General features: G+C 41.7%; 1 protein-coding gene across 2 annotated transcripts in view; it reads left to right on the top strand.

Moving 5' to 3' along the window:
- The window catches only part of LOC116852058 (semaphorin-5B), a 114,452-nt gene that overhangs the window by 2,853 nt on the left and 94,010 nt on the right, over positions 1 to 17,589 (top strand). Inside the window, exon 1 of one of the 2 annotated variants that reach the window (XM_032832035.1) lies at positions 14,542 to 15,178. The exons of the other annotated variant lie outside the window; for it this stretch is intronic. The gene's annotated coding sequence lies outside the window, so the exon portion shown is untranslated. Of the gene's footprint in view, positions 1 to 14,541; positions 15,179 to 17,589 lie in introns of those variants that run through there. 2 annotated transcript variants of the gene reach the window in all.

Here is a 17,589-nt window from a genome sequence, read left to right as displayed (position 1 = left end):
TTTTTTTTTTTTTTTTTTTCTACTACTGTGAGGAGCGATAGTAATAACGGACGCGTATTTAGGCGTACTTGATGTTGTGGTAGGATTGCTCCGGAGCGTGCGTTGTTTGCGCTTGCTTGCTTATTACGCGCTTGTATATGCCGTTTTCGCAGTATGCACGTGGTGTTTCGCGTGATATCCACAAGAACAGCGGGAGTACTCGTCGAAGCACGATCGTGTTATTTAAAGACCGGGGAAGAACCGGGCGAGTAACGGACGAGAGCCACAACGTGTTATCGCGACGTACTAATTTTTCAAGACGTATCTCTCTCGCTGGTTATCGCCGGTATCTGAAGTACGCGAAGGGTCGTGTGGATATAAGACGATATACGCGCTCTTGCGAAAGTTGAGTTATCCCTGAGATAAGTGATTTGTTTACTATTGTATTGGGTGTACGATTAATTTAACGCTGGCTTGAACGGTCGGATGATAAGTATCGCCACTGCGATCGTTGATTAGACTTTGGAATGGATATTGAGTAGGCCACTTCGAAGTGATATCGAAATTTTACTTATCGAAGTATACACACGTGAAAAACAACTCCATTAATGTAGTTAAATTTTCTGTTAGCTGGGAATCACCAGGTGAAAAAGTCGATTGTAGAAAGATTCCTGTAGGAGATTTCTGCTCGGCTAGTTACTCTCGGTTGCCTCAACTGCTGCTTTGTTTTAATGCAGCTGAACGTTTAGAATGTTTTACAAATTGAAATCTTTTTTCTGTATAGAAATTATTACATTTATTGAGACACTGTATACTTATTTGCAAATATCAAGAATTATTACCTTAATTATACACAGAAATTATCTTGACATCGTAAATGAGTTAGAAGCACTCACTTCGTTGCCTGCATTATTTATTGATAAAGAAGGATTACGTATCCCCCGCCGTGCATCGTGGACGACGCGTCGATCGATCGATACGAGGAAATCGCGTTCCTGGAGACACGTAACCGCCTCGTTCTTGTGCGACCTATAAAAATTTATATAAAAGTCTCGGGCGCAGTCGTCTAGGCCATGAATAATTTATCGGAGCTCGTCCCCTCGTGTCGTTTGGCGTCTCTGTTGCGCGAGAAGGAAAGAGAAAGGTAGAAAGAAAAGAAGATGTCGTGCCTTTTACGATCGGAGACCTCGATTTTGCCCCCTCCGCTAGGCTCTTCGTGTCGTTGAATAACAATAACAAACGTGGATCGCGTTAATTGGTGCCGCAGATTACGGAACGTAATGTAATACGCTTGCGGACGCGCAGACCGCGTGACACCCTGGCCAGGAGGCGCAATAAACTTGGCGTTATTAGCCGTAAAAGATATTTTAAACATATGTTTCGCGGAATGGCGAATGTACACGCGAAGCGAATGTAGAATGTTTGGCATCGTGAGGACACTGCAGATATGTCTCTCTAATCTATAATTACATACAGAAATATATCACAGAGTCTATTATATTAATAATTGAAAAATTAAAGTATCCTTGAATTTACCTTAATACAGACGTCTTCATCCAAAAAAAAACTAACTATCAAATAATATTACCTTATTATTAAATAATAATACCAAACGGTTGATAGAAACCAAAAGTTTCATATTTTGCTTAGTTTTAGAAATAATAGTCTGTAATATCTTTATTACTTTATATTGCGATATTTCAACACAAATATATATCATATTTAAATTTTGGCTTATGTAATAAATAATTTCGGATTTTTCGCGAAAAATAAAACGTTTGTTTTCATATTGTTACAATTTTGTGATGCAATGTATGCGCTGTGTGAAGATCTATGATCTTCCGCCATCCTTCGCATACATTGTTTCATGAAATTATAACGACACAAAAATATTATCGTTTAATTTTATCTTAAAAATCCGAAATTGTTCATTGCACAATTCAATAATACATATATTGTATAGAGTATAGATACGTATTCCATATGTTAAAGATTTTTTTAAGGATCAAAGCGATAAGAATGCCCAGGAATAGATACGTGTCCGGGAAGTGGTACTTTTACCTTACTTATCGTATTCAGAAACGAGTGAGTGATAATCTCGACGATGTAGAATCGGAGCGAGGCAATTGTTGATACTCTTTGGGCCGTAATGCTACTTAAGTAGCTCACAGGCCACGTGATTTCGATTGCGCGACCGTGTCGTTTTACTGGAACATTTACGCGTTAATCTGCCGGGCATCTTGCGTATGCTTATGACGGACGCACACGAAACGCGTACAATGAAGCGATCCGACATGAAATTCTCACCGAGATACACCCGCGATTCGCATGCAACTTGCGCGAAACGCGTCTGCACGTCGTGTCGCACTCGGTCCGCTGCTCTTTAAGCGCACGCCCGGCTGTCTAAATGTAATGGCCTGTCCGTCCGACGGACATACGTAACGGCATGCCAGCAGGGTCGACCAAAAAGACCATAATTTATACGATTCGCGCTTCACACATCCGTTTATCCGCGAGCGCGTATTTTTGTCCGTGTGGAATTTGCATCATGTGGCAGATCTCTCGATGGCTTGCACAAATCCGAAGACCCGGAGCGATAGTTAGTATTACCGAGCGAAAAACGGAAGAATAAACTGTGTTATTCTTTCTGAGCGTTGTGTTTACCTGTGAAGTGAAAAAAAATAGAATGAAAGGTTGAGGGAAGGGATGAGAGAGAAAGAGGAATCTTGTTTAGGTGCTGCGAGAGATTTTCGTACCGCAGGCTACCGACGAAAATGTTCGGGAACCGCTGTATTGATGGATGTTAAACCCACCCAGACAGGTATCCAAACAGGTAACCCAGGTCGAACGACCTAAAAACATAAGCTAAGTTTACGCAAGATTGAACGATATCTGAATACATATATATAACCGACCTCGATAAAATATCTCCAAAGACACGACGCCGCTTGGTCCACATGTGATACGCATTTTTGCACCATATTAGCGCGGTTATCCGATTCAGCGGGTAATTAATGCTAATGCAGATTGATATGGATTGGTATACTGCTAGAAACTTAAGGTTTGGGAAAGTTCGTAATCACTGAGAAGTGGATATGGAAACGAGAGCGCGAGATGGAACGCTCGAGCAGTGTGGGAAGCCGATGAAAGACCCTAATAGATTCTATTTCCACGAGCATCATTAAGCAGCGTCCGCGGGTGGTTCGGAATTAATACGAGTAACTTTATGACGAGATTTCAAACACGGACGAGAGTTTCTCAGGACGATGCCGCGTGCGCGCGCCTAACTTTCTGTCGTCGGCGACGTGCCGCGCTAATCAGGCGGTGCGTTTATCGCGGAAAAAGTAACGGTACGAAAGCGACGGGACGAGCGAAGAAGTCAGGCGTGTCCGAAGTTATCGGCCCGCTGAAGAAAGACCTTCGCGCAGCGTGCCGTTCTCACGACATAAATTAAAATCCGACACAAGCCGCGGAGCGACTTACCTCTATTCCCCTATCCGCCGCCCCGAGTTTTACGCCCGCGAAATGTACGTGTAACCCCGTCGATTCTCATGACTCGCGCCGGTCTTAATCTCCGGCGGGTAGACATTATAGGAGCATTTCGGTATCGTAATAGGATTATGCAGGGTATTAAAGCCGAGCGTCGCGCAGGGACAGCGTCTTCTGAGCGTTTCCCGCCGTACATTAGAGCTGTAGTCACGGCCACGAAGCTGGGCCCTAGCCTTGCGCGAACAGATAACAGTCTCGTTAAAGCCGTATTAATCGTCAAACGATGTTAATCGAGCACCGGATCTCTACGCAAAATTATATTTCTCCCCGTAGTGGACCACTGACTTTCACGTAATTCCGAGTCAAAATTTTGGTCCTACTTTCAACCTTACTATTCCATTTAACACTTATTTTAATACTCTGAAACCTATATTAATTTCTTTTAATTCTGTTTCACTTACCCTCGAAATTTTGATCCTACTTTCAGCCTCGCCATTCCATTCAACACCTATTTTGAGATTCTGAAGCCTATAATACAACTTATTGTGACGCTAGAAAGTGAAAAGGGAAATTTCGGACATCATCAGAGTTAAAATATTAGTAAATTGCATTATTAGAACCCACTTTGCTAACTTAGCAAACTCTACTGCGTGGTAAAATTCAAGGTTTAACGTAGGGCTAAAATTTCGAGTTCGGATTGCGCCTACGTGATCTGTTGTCTTTTCTTCTCGCATTTGTGACATCCCTCATTTGCAACTTCCATATGTCTGGATCGTTTGTTTGTAAATTTTGTATTTTTCACGAGATTGCATAATAGAGGTTTCGACCACACGTTTCGCGAAATTGCACTCTTCGTATTCCCTTAATCCCGTGGCCGATCCTAGCCTGGGCACCGGTCGTAATTACAACCTACCTACGGCGTTTCCTCGGGGCCGAGGAAAATATCCGGTTTCTCGAAATCCCCGGTGCACAGCACGAAACTCTCCGTGTGCGCAAAGCTATATCTATCCCGCCTAGATTAGACACGCGTCCGCGTTGATGGAACGACGAATTCGAGACGATCAAAGGGAAGCTGGTGTGTGACGGATATTATGTTCCCCGGATGGCGAGTTTCATATTTGAGCGCTATCGCTCGAATATCGCGCGGCGTCATGCAAATTTACGCTTACTTCCGTTTTCGTGGCCGACCGTTCTGTAGTGCGAATATATTCGCCACGGAGGGAACGAGGAATACGCTCGTGAAATCAAGTCTGCGTAAAATCACCCACGACGCGTTACATTTCGGCATCGAATTGAAAGGAAACTTTGGAAATAAAGTAATCACGCCTTTCGATTTATATCGAAATCTTGGAATAAAAACACTAGTGGCGGCATTGAGATTCATACCTAAACGGATGAATTTTTAAGACGGTATAATAATATTCGGCGAAACTTTCGCTCCAACCGCTCTTCCAAAGTATAGGAAGATTATTTATGAACGTCATAAAAGTCGACGCGACCCTTTCCTACATTTACCCTTTATACGTTTGCATTACACTTTGACACACGGCCACGCAGAGCCCGATTTCCATCTACTGCGTGGTATGAAATTAACATAAAGTCTTCCGTGGATACATTATCTTTGACGCGTTTTCGTGGAACCAGGGGAGCCGCGGTGATCTTGTAAACGTCGTTCGAAATTACTTTCGGTCGGTACCGATTCCCTGCCATAACATGATTTAGCGTCGACCTTTTCTAACGTCTACGCCACTGTAGTCTCGCCCGCAAGATGATATCCAGAGACCTTAGCGAAGGGCTGCTTTTTTTGTTGAGGACTGTGAGCTCGAGGGGCTACGAGCTCCTCGCTCTTTGGGAACCCCCGCGGTCAGCCATTGTCGAGGGCTGTCGGGTGCAGGTCGAAAATTTTAAAAACGCCGCGTGATTCCAGACGATGAGACGAGACCGTAGTAAGTGGCCGGGGCACACCGTTGCACCTACCGAAAATCAAGTGTAAGTGAGACCGGCGTGTCCAACGAGGAACTCGTTGAGAAAAAAGCTTCGCCCCTCGGAGCACGCTAACCAGTGGGCGCGCACCGGTTAATCACTGTAATTTCACCGTTGCTTGATTTTTGCACGCTTTGCGGCTTTCTTCAACGTGATGTGTCTTTTCGTTTTCGCGGACGTATCAATTCCGTTGGGGCGCGAATATTCCGAGCGCTGTTGGGTTCCCGTGGTACCATTTCGATCGCCTCTTTTTTTCTCTTTCTTTTAGGCTAACAACACAAGAGACACGAATCAATTAACGCAAGAGCACCAATGCCTGAACATACAGCTAACTCTGGGCACTTTTATTTTGTCCTTATGTTTTGACCCTCCTATGTTTTGGTTCTTAAAGCGATTACTTAAACTTTCAATGTAAAATATATGTATACATATATCGAATATACAGAGTGTCTGACGCAAAGTGTCCCTCGTGTACATGTATTATAGTTTAGGTCAAAATGAACACAAAATTCCTCTACCATTTTACAAATAACCAAATGGTAGATAACCAAATTTTAGTTATTAATTAAATAACGTTGATGCATTATTGCGCGCAATTATCTGCCAAATCTTCTTTAATTACTAACTCAAAAATTTAATTACTACGTGGTCATTTGTAAAATGATAGAGCACTTTTTTGTTCAGTCACCTAATCTGCAAGCATGCAGGTGTTGCTATCACAGCTGATCTGCCGTATCGCGCTTGATCATTCGCTAATCTTATTTAATTAATAACTCAAAATTTGTGGTTGTTTGCGGAATGGTAGAGGAATTTCATGTCCAGAGTTTGACCTAATCTATATGTACACGAGGTATAAGTTGGACACCTTGTACACGCATATTGCACATTGAAAGTTTAAACATTCGTGATTAAAGAACAAAATGATAAGAACGTCCAGAGTTAGCTACGTGTTCAGGCACGCATCAGACTTTTACCTTTTTTTTTACCTTATTCGCCACAACATAAAATATACTTATATCGTGCGATGTAGTTTCACAAAACCCGCGAAATCGAAACTTTCCCTCCGCCGATTGTAATATTGTGACATCTTAGTGGCAACAGGAGCAATAACTTACGGCAAGCCGGTCTCTTTACGGCTACTGTTCTCAATTGCATCCGCGGTGGTTCGGCAATACTAGCTGTTGTTTGCTACGGGTGTATCCGCGCGGTTCTCTCGAAAGAGAACGGATGCTGGGCATTGTAACGAGCAGAGGTACATATATCTGATTAGTAACACTACCCAAGTGCCACACGCCGATCTTCTTGAAACTTTGCACACATGTAGTACGTCGAAAAACATTAGACACGTATTTTTATTCTGGCTACCAAGGCATTTTGAGGTTAGAAAACGCATTCGAAAATTTAACACTCTATAGCACCATAACTAATGCTACTCCTGAGCGTCATTCTTTTATAGTTTTTACGACATTACTCTATTATAATTTCATTGTCTGAACGTTTCTAAAGTCGCTAATTATAATTTTGATATTAGTTTTGCGAGATTTAAAAAACTTCTTCGAAACTGACTTTGAATAAAGTCTTTGAAATGTGCGATTTCGGTCCGCCATTTTGAATCTCGCAAAACTAATGTCAAAATCATAATTAGCGACTTCAGAAACATTCAGACAATGAAATTATAATAGAGTAATGTCGTAAAAGCTGTAAAAAAATGACGCTCAGGAGTAGCATTATCATGGTGCTAAAGTTAAATTTTCGAATGCGTTTTCTAACCTTAAAATGCCTTGCTCAAAATAAAAAAATACGTGTCTAATGTTTTTCGATGTACTACATGTGAGCTATGTGAACCTGGCATCCGACTTTTGAAAAAATAATTACTTCTACGTACAATATTAGCATTTTGTTTGTAGTAACAATAATTTCGTTTGTAGTTCCATCCATTAAAAATTATAGGAATTTAAAAAAATGAGTAGCATTCCATTTTGAGATATCTCAAATCTGCAAGCGGGTGACGTTTCTAAATCGTTTGTATTTGTTTGTAGTGATTTTCGTTTCGTTTGTAGTCGAAAGTTACATTCAAAAGTTACATTGTCGTTAAATTGTAACTTTTGAACGGTTCGACTACAAACGAAACGAAAATCACTACAAACAATTTAAAAACGTCAACGTTTGAAGATTTGAGATATCTCAAAATGAGGTGCTACTTATTTTTTTTTAATTTCTGTAATTTTTAATGGATGAAACTACAAATGAAATTATTGTTACTACAAACAACTACAAACAAAATGCTAACTTTTTACGTAGAAAAAAATTATTTTTTCAAAGGGGTGCCAGGTTCACATAGCTCTACATGTGTGCAAAGTTTCAAGAAGATCGGCTTGTGGCACTTGGGTAGTGTTACTTGTGAACCACGCAACTAGTCAGAAAGTAAACTGCTCCTGCGTGTTCACGTGATCTCAGAGGAGCGGATTTTTGCCGGAGTTTTATCGCGCACGGACGCGAAGCTGAATCTATTACCGGATTTTCAAGCGTGAATACACCGTCCGCGGTATACTCATGCGCTGAAATCGTCATTGTTCGATCACGTCTCCGTCCAAACGCTCGTATATCATTTTTCCTAGTCACGTAGAACTCGAAACCAGTTGCAGAACTCTCGTTCGCCGTGACTTCACGATAAGTGATATTGATTCAAAAGTTTCCCCAAGTCCATCGCGATGGCGGACGTGTGGGGGACGCGTCGTGTTAAATTTCGTGTGCCCAACGGGTCTCGACAGTACGTGCTACAATTTTTCTCAAAATTAGGAGAGATATATTGCGTTATTTTTAGAAGATATATTTGTAAGAAAAGCTATATTTAAACTGAGTGTCATAAACACAAATCTGATAAGGAAGCGTTTTATTTATTGAAAACCAAGATAACATTATCGCGGAGCTTTCCATCAGGTTTCTTGCGCGGAATCTTATCGTTCGGACTTCCCGTCGTTATCACTCACAATGATGTCTTGATTTCGGCTCGTCTCCTCCAATTTACAAGACCCGCGAGAAAAGGGCCAGGAACCAGTTTCGGCTGCACCCACACTCTCGAGCACGCCCATTACTTCGCGTGTGCATGTATGCGTATGCGCGCGCGCGCGAATGAGGGTGCTGTGATTTAAATTTTCGAAGGTCGAACAAGTGGACTATGACGAGAGGAAGAAAAGGAGGGTGACAAGGAAGTCGAGGGAACGACGACAGACGCGTACACATGGTGCGCATCTGGCAAAGTTCCACGCACGCGTCGGTAATGAGTTTCGCCGAAAGAGACGAAAGCGGAATAAGAAATCCACGCATTCGTCGCCCAGCATTCACTATCCCCTTTTCTCTCTCTTTCTGTCACACCGAGACGAGATCGGGATTTTGAGACCGTTTGTTTTGACATTAGGAAGCTCAAAAGTATCGAAAATCCTTGTTGATTCCCGAGGAAGATCGTTCTTTCGAAATGTCGTTCGCATGTGGGACATCTCGAACGTCGTACACCCGAACCTGGCGAACGCGAAGCCGTACCGGTCCTCGTCTCTCTCTCTCTCTCTCTCTCTCTCTCTCTCTCTCTCTCTCTCTTTCTCTCTCTCTCTCTCTCTCTCTCTTTCTCTCTCTCTTTTTCTCTTTTGGCTCGCGCTATGGCCAGAGCAACCTCTCCTCGACGGTCCACGGCACGAACGAAGGATCCGTATATGGTGCTGGCCTACTACCTCTCCAGCACGCATACCGATGCACATGACTCGTGTACGTGAGGATCGCTATATGGGAATAACCCCGCGAAGTTATCGACGACGGTAACTTTTCTCGACGAAGACCATCGATCGGATTAGGCCGATATTATGTTTATCGCGCGGGCTAAACTTCGCGACGTGACAATCTTTTTATAATACGAATGTGATAACACAAGCATTCGAGCTGGTATAAAGCACCAATGCTTTATCGGACACGTGCCTAATTCTTGAAACTCTCATTGTTTTGGTCTTTAAATATGGATATTTAAACTTTCAACATGAAATCTATGTACGGAGGAAATTTTACAGTAAAATTTACTTCAGAATTTTGTAACCTAGAAATAGATTCTGCAATAATTTATTAGCTTTTTATCTCATATGTGCTATTTCATTTCAGGAAACTGTAGTTTGCTATTAAAAAGTTTGCTATATGTTCCTTAGCAAAATATATTTTAATGACAGAGTCTATTCCTATACTATTAAAAACATGGAAAATTTTAAAAGAATTTATACAAAAGATATATAAAATATTTTCTGTCCATGTATATGTATATTCAATAAATTAGCTTCATTAGAAGCTATATTTTCCATAGGATCCTAGGGAGTAACTATGCAAAATTTGATTCAGATCGGCCAAAAGATTTAAGAGTTATAATAGGAGTTAACATACAAACAGATATTCTATTTTATGTACATAGACGTTGAAAATTTAATACTTAAACATTTAAATAAAATTGAAATATCTAAGTATTTAAAAAAAGTAAAATAATAAGAATGTCCAGAATCAGATACGTGTCCGGGAATTGGCACTTTTACTTCACCCACCGCGATCCGAATTTACATACGATCGATAATTGCAGCGTTAAACGATCTCTCTCGTCAAGGACAAGACTTCTCCATCTGGTTGAACGAATAACAGTGGTGCCTAATGTCGCTGTTTCTTCCGTTGAATAGGAGCGAAGATGTTCAGGACCATTTATTCGCATATGAAAAACGTGCATTTGGCGTCATTTGTATGCATGAAAAAGTTGAGCCGTCGTCGGTTCTCGTGGCGCGAACAATATTCCCTCTCTGGCAAACAGACGCCGGTTATCCCGCTCGTAATGGAGTTTACGGTGGAAAATCTAAGCGCGAGAGGCGCGCATATTCGGATTCATCCCGGACACCGAGCGCGCGGCGCGCAGTTCATAAATTGGAGGGTTTAAATTCGCGTTTGCACGCGACCGCTTACGGCCGTTCACGCCGACTTTTCTGGCCGATTCGCCGCCGGCGCGAAGATACATTGCTCATTGTGAATGTGGCATTATGTGTTTATGCCGCAGCACGACGCGCTGCGAGAGAGTGTAAGCGCGTAAGACTTGTGCTCACATTACGCTATCATTATATTCGCCATTTCTTTATCGTCGATGTATCAACCGGCACGCTAACAACCGAACACAGAACTTTGCCCGCGTGAAAATCCATCAGATACCATCGGCGCGCGTAATTCTAAACGTAATGCTGTTACGCGCATCATATATAGCGTTCTCTTACGTTGCTTTATCGTTGCCGCATCTTTGTATAGGAGTAGTGTATGGGATGGCCAAGTATACCGCGCGATTTACGCGAAGGTTAGAACAACACGCTCCACCGGACGAACCTGTGCAACTCATACACGCGTTTCACTTACAAGAGTTTAACAGTCTACACTCGTCGTACATCTCGCACATAACGTGATCAATTTGATTCTTATTTCATACTTATTCGCTTCTTGAATTTCGCATTATGACGAGCTAAATTTCTCCGGTACAAGATAGTTGTCTTTAGCGGTGAACTCAGGCACACCGTTTACCCGTCCAGATCGCAATTTCTGCTTAGCTAGGCGCGCGTTTACGGTATCACACATTTGATCCGCGGCATCTGGAGAACTCTGTATAAATAGTTATTAAGGCTCTCAGCTTTATCAGCAATTAATTTTCAATCTTGTAAGGTCGAAACAACTAACGTAGGTCTCGGCCGAGTCGGCGGGAGAAGGCACACTCTATCTAGGTGGAATCGAGTGGTAAATTGAGCGAAAACGCTTAACGGCTCCGCGAGTCTCTAGCTCGAGGAGGTTAAAGAGGGCGAGGATTAAAATAAACGGTCCGTACATATATGGAACGCGCAGCGCGCTGTGTATCCCTTGCAGCACGCGTGCAGCAACTGCACGCAACTTATGCACCACGTACGTGCGGATACTTTCTCGCCCGCGGCAAGGCAGCCACCTTGGCGTTTGCTGCGCCTATGCTCTGCCGACTCGCCGGCGAAAAGCGCCGGCGAGCGAGCCTGGCTCCTCTCGGCCGCGCGACAAAATCGTTAACATAATCAGGTGCAATCGCATTCTCCCCGCATCGCGCTTTTCCCTCTGCGCGATGCCTCAATTAATCGCACGCCGTTCGCTTTCCGAGCGCTCGCGAGGCGATCTATCTCGCGGCGACGGTAAAAACGTGGCTCGCATGAGGAAACGCCCCGCTCGCAGACCTCCGTACGCATCGCCCACTTGAGACGCAATCGCGTAAACAGAGATATTTCTGTGCTCCTACGATTATTTTTTACGTCTTCTCAGATAATGGCGCGATAGCAGCGTCTCGATCACAGTGATAAGACCGGGTCTGAATAGCAGAGAAGGCCGGGTCTGAATAGCCTCAGAGCTATGTTATTCATGTATTTTTGTTTAGTATTGATCTTGACAGAAAGAGCGGATATAAAATCGTGGAATGGTCCCTTCAAAGCATAGATGCTTTCCCCTGAATTTCATTAAAGTCGGAATAATATTACAGTTAAAAAATAGAAAAAACTGATTTAGTAGCAGCGCAAAATAAATTTCCGAACCTCCCGAAATTTTATATTAATATTCTCCCTCGTGAGTAAGCGTCGTGTTATTAGCTAGAATGAAGTTTCTTGCAAGTATACGATACATTGTTTGGGATAATAAAAGAAATTTGATTCATAAAATTATTAAAATCCAGCATATGGACGGTCGAGATAAAAAGCTGGCCCATATTTAAGGGCTGGCAAGAGGATTGTGTGGAGAATTCTTGCGGAAACTGCGTTGCTATTAATCAGGATATATATTTCAGATGTGACCTTTTTTTACTCTGTGTTATACTGGAGAATTAAACCTACCAGAGCAAGATGGCCACGTTGCTGTATTGTATTTTGATTATTGTAAAACAAAATACACTCTTAGTAGAATCGTGACGGGCATTAATACGTAGAAAAATCTATCATGTGTGTACGGTCTATCACGATAATTAGTTGTCTTGAGAAGTTGTGACTTTGACATTTTGAAACATGGGACATCTAGCCCCGGTCTTCCCTATCGATTCGAAGCGAATTGACAACATACTGACTCGTCGACGTCCATGAGTGTCGAGACTAAATATCGTTCTCCTCTTCTTTGCGAAACGTCCGGCTGAAAATACACCGTGGTATTTTGCGCTCTCGGACTTTCGTCCCTGAGAGGCTACGTTACGGTTATCATCTGGCCGTGCAATTATCCCATTAGCTCGAACAGGTTTCCGGATAGAGCCTCCCCGGTTACATTCATCGGCTTATCTCTAGGATACTTCTCAGCGAGCATACCGCGTTTACGCCTGGACGCGAGCTCGCTGACAGGAAACGCAGGCGAGATCCTAATTTGTTGGCGTTCGGTTTCTCGACGGCGCGGCTACGATCCGCGCGTGGCCTCGGGTCGGGAAACAGTGCTTAGCTTATTGCGCTTTACTGGGGAACAGTCGCGTGAATACGCCCTTTATGCCGGCCTGTGAGCATAGGAAACGTCTTGTACCTTTTGCGTCTTCTTTTTCCACCCTACACGTCCAACAAACGAAACGTTTAGCGCCTCTCAGACTGAGTGACCGCTTGAGCGATTAGGTAAGGTAAGGATACCAATTTTCCGACACGTACCTAATGATGAACATTTTCTTACTGTCTTGACCTTTAAATACAGATACTTGAACTCTCAATATACACAGGAGAAAAATTACGTGACAATTTTTAAATTTATTACATTTTTAAATTTGACGAATATATTTTAAGATTATATTATAAAGAACATATTTTTTGTTGAAGATAACCATTGCTTGCAAAAGAAAGGAAGTAAACTTTTCTTCTTTTGAGCAATCACTTTTTTTATCAGTAGAACGATATTTTTGTGTACGTACTTTAATCTTAACGACTTTCTCGCGCTATTGCGCGCGAACAGACGAAAGATTTATTCAAACAATATTTTGTTAGTCCAGATAGAATTCTAAATGTCACAGTTAAAATTTATCGTTGGTTTTTGTATCTGCTGGGAAATTGTCTGTGATACGTAGAACTTACAGCAGCAGCAGTATTCTAGCTACTATAAATATCAAGCAATTTAGGTGAGTGTGAGAACCATATATTTTCATTTATCTCTCGTTGCTTTTTTGCTTATCACAGTCGCCTTTATAGTGTGACTGATCTTGATCTGAATGAACGCTTCACGAAGACTTTCTTGTGCTAAATTTCACCAACAGTTTAGACAGAAATTCTGTTTCTGTCATCTATATTGATTAAGCACAAAACATCTGCGATTTCACAATGTTTGCCGGCCACTTGTATCCATCTTAGCAAAGGAGAGTATGACTTTTAGGCGATTTGGGGACCACTAGGTAAACGCAAATTTTCTATTTTTTCCTGTAGAGTTAAAAAATCGACCTTAAAATTATGCCAAGTAAAGAAAAAAATAGTTATAGACATTTAAACGTTGATTTTCCCTGAAAATCATACATTTTCCAACACTGCCATCTTAAATACTTTTGACCTTTTTAGAGGTGCTAAATCTCACGTTACATAAGAGACTTATTTTCTCAAAACTTGATAATGATATGAGAATATACTCTAAGCAGCAGAGAAAAAGTAACAGTCAATCGGCCGAAATGGGCAACTAATTCCGAGCTCTGCCTTAAGTGGAGCGATTTGAGCGGCGAAAGCTACTATATGCTCGAAAAGAGACTCCTTATATGCTTTCGTTTATTAATGCCCTGTATAATCTTGAAAAAGCTGAACTACAAAATCACTTTTGTACTATTTTGATAGTTAATATTTTTTTAATTGACTGCTGCTTTTTCTCTGCTGCTTAGAGTATATTCTCATATCATTATCAAGTTTTGAGAAAATAAGTCTCCTATGCAACGTGAGATTTAGCACCTCTAAAAAGGTCAAAGATATTTAAGATAACAGTGTTGAAAAATGCATGATTTTCAGGGAAAATCCACGTTTAAATGTTTATAACTATTTTTCTCTTTATTTGGCGTAATTTTAAGGTCTATTTTTTAATTCTACGGGAAAAAATAGGAAATTTGCGTTCACCTAGCAGTCCCCAAATCGCCTAAAAGTCATACTCTCCTTTCGTTACGATTGTACTTTATTATAATATGCGACATGCGTTATTCGGAGTCGTTGCCGAGAAGGAACGCGATGATTCGCCGATGCATGACGTACGCGCGAGACGGCACGACGCCACTTTTGTTATCGGGATTTCGTGCTCTTCAGGTCATGTCGACCTTGCGCATATGCGGCACGCACGTACATATGTCAGCTAGCTTGTGATGAGTGTGTGCACATATGTCTACGGCATTGGCGGCATTGGCGGCATTACGCGCGCGTGGCGTGCTCGAACGGTATCGCGAGATAGGGCGTGGGTACTTATATTCTTCTCCCACTATGAGCAAATACGTACCTCTCTATCGTAAAAGTAGGCGAGATTAGCGTTATCGTTCGCCTGCCACCGTTACATTTCAGTTCGTCAAGCGTCGACATGAACAGCGTATTCGCAGTATGTCCGTCACGTACGTGATAGTTATTTAAGAGATATGTCGCTCAGACAGCGTACAGCTTGGCGAGTTACCCGAGAAATCAGATCATCGTACGTTGAACCAGCAGGAATAATTCCACACCGCGGTGGGTCGTTTAATTGAGGTGTTTAACAACGTGTATGTATATGTGAGATATCATTATTAAATTGACATTGCTCATATATATTATTACTTAATATTACTTATACACTTATACTGCACATATACTAATATTGCTTACATGATATTTTACACACACACTTAATACTTAAGTTACTATTGCGTTTTCCTATCGAGGAGCTCCATCGCTGCTTGCCCATCGATCTTCTCTCAATCACTCAAAAAAAAATGTTTCGCTGATCCAGGTAGAATTCTAAATATTATAGTTAAAATTTTTCACTGTTTTTTGTATCTACTAGAAAATTGTCATTTATCCATTTTGGTTTTTCTCTAGATAATTTTCATTATATTGCAGGGAAATCTTTTTGAGTAACATTACTTTTTGAGTTACATTGAGTAACATCGATCTCCTCTCAATCACTCAAAAAAAAATGTTTCGCTGATCCAGGTAGAATTCTAAATATTATAGTTAAAATTTTTCACTGTTTTTTGTATCTGCTAGAAAATTGTCATTTATCCATTTTGGTTTTTCTCTAGATAATTTTCATTATATTGTAGGGAAATCTTTTTGAGTAACATTACTTTTTGAGTTACATTGAGTAACATCGATCTCCTCTCAATCACTCAAAAAAAAATGTTTCGCTGATCCAGGTAGAATTCTAAATATTATAGTTAAAATTTTTCACTGTTTTTTGTATCTACTAGAAAATTGTCATTTATCCATTTTGGTTTTTCTCTAAATAATTTTCATTATACTGCAGGGAAATCTTTTAAATATTACTTTTTGAGTTACATTGAGTAACATCGATCTCCTCTCAATCACTCAAAAAAAAAATGTTTCGTTGATCCAGGTAGAATTCTAAATATTATAGTTAAAATTTTTCGCTGTTTTTTGTATCTGCTAGAAAATTGTCATTTATCCATTTTGGTTTTTCTCTAAATAATTTTCATTTTAATTACTGCAGGGAAATCTTTTTGAGTAACATTAAATTATTTTATTTCTTATCGATTTCTAATCTATTTATCTTTTTTTTATCTGACTTAATAGTACGTCTTTTGCTGGTGCAATATCTAATCGTTTAACCGTACATATTTATCGACTGGCATGTAAGCTATGTTTATTTATCGATATCGCGCTATCTTCTGAGAGTTAGTGTTATACTCATCTAAACTGTTTGACATTCGCTGTCAGGAGGTTCATCGGGGAACGTCGTTATTGTTTCTTCCGCTATTCTTGGCAGCCCCGCGGGATTGAATTCGTGCGTCGTGTTTAAATCTCTGCCGACCCTTCAAGTTCTCCCTCCCGTGTTTCTCGAACACGCGGAATTCCTCGGCGCCGTGCGCGCTGCAGTGTCGGCGTGAAGCTGTTAAGTGCCCGTTTCGTGCTCATCGTAAAGCACTTGGTACGTGCTCCGTGCAATGAACGATGGTGAAATCGGTCGTGTTTGGATAATCGCGTATCCGGTGTTTGGATAATCCGGTTTCATTTCAAACAAGCGTCGTCGCGCATTTAGCGCGTACTGATCGCGCGTCGCGCATTTGCTTATTAATTCGCGGGACGAGATTAGATCCGCGAGCATCGACATCGTCGATGTCATATTTTTATCATTTATTTTTTTTCAACTATTTTTATCATCGACATACTCTCCCCTGAAGCCAAAAACGCACCGTGTCCAAACGCGTGCTGAATTACGCTTCTGTTTACGTTAGTGTCGCGATAACGTTTACCTCTGCACTTCCTGAAACGATCCGTTTCCGCGCGAGAAGGAATTCCTACGATTCTACAAGGTGTTGCCCGGTATCTACCTCAGTATCTCCGACTATCGTCTTTTTGCGCGAAGTGCTGCACACACTCAGGTCGGGGAAGCGCGCGTGCATACGCACAATCTCGCGAACGCACGCTGTTATTAATTAGCGCAAACAATCTCGACCATATGTCGAGATCCGCGGCGTTAACCGAGAGGGACCGTAATTTATTTACGGCGATACACACGAGGCGGTGGCAGGCAGGCGTATATACACATATACACACACACACACACACACACACACACACACCGCACGCCTATAATCCCTCCTCGATGTGCGCTCGCATGCGAATGAATCATCGCGCCTCGCTGACGAGAGGATTGCGCGATAGATTGAGCGTCGAGAGGATTCGAAGAGGATTTGCGAGAGAGAGGACCAAGATCCACAAAAAAGGGGGAGATAGCAAGTACATTCATGGTCCAATGCAAATAACGTAGTAGCTCTGGAATGTTAAGCAGCGTAGCATAGATTCGCACCGCGTAAACTTTCGGAATTTTCGATGAGCCTTTGATGCAACTTTGATGAAGGTTTGATGCAACTTTGATGAACGAAAGTTTTATGGAAAGAACATCACACTTTCTTTCGATCTCTAAGATCAGACAGTCCTCCCCCCCCCCCCC

This window comes from Odontomachus brunneus, unplaced genomic scaffold (assembly GCF_010583005.1).
Source record: "Odontomachus brunneus isolate Ranch 3 - 2012 unplaced genomic scaffold, Obru_v1 Obru_scaffold_200, whole genome shotgun sequence".
NCBI classification, from domain to species: Eukaryota; Metazoa; Arthropoda; class Insecta; order Hymenoptera; family Formicidae; genus Odontomachus; species Odontomachus brunneus.
This window is presented reverse-complemented; position numbering and strand designations above follow the sequence as displayed.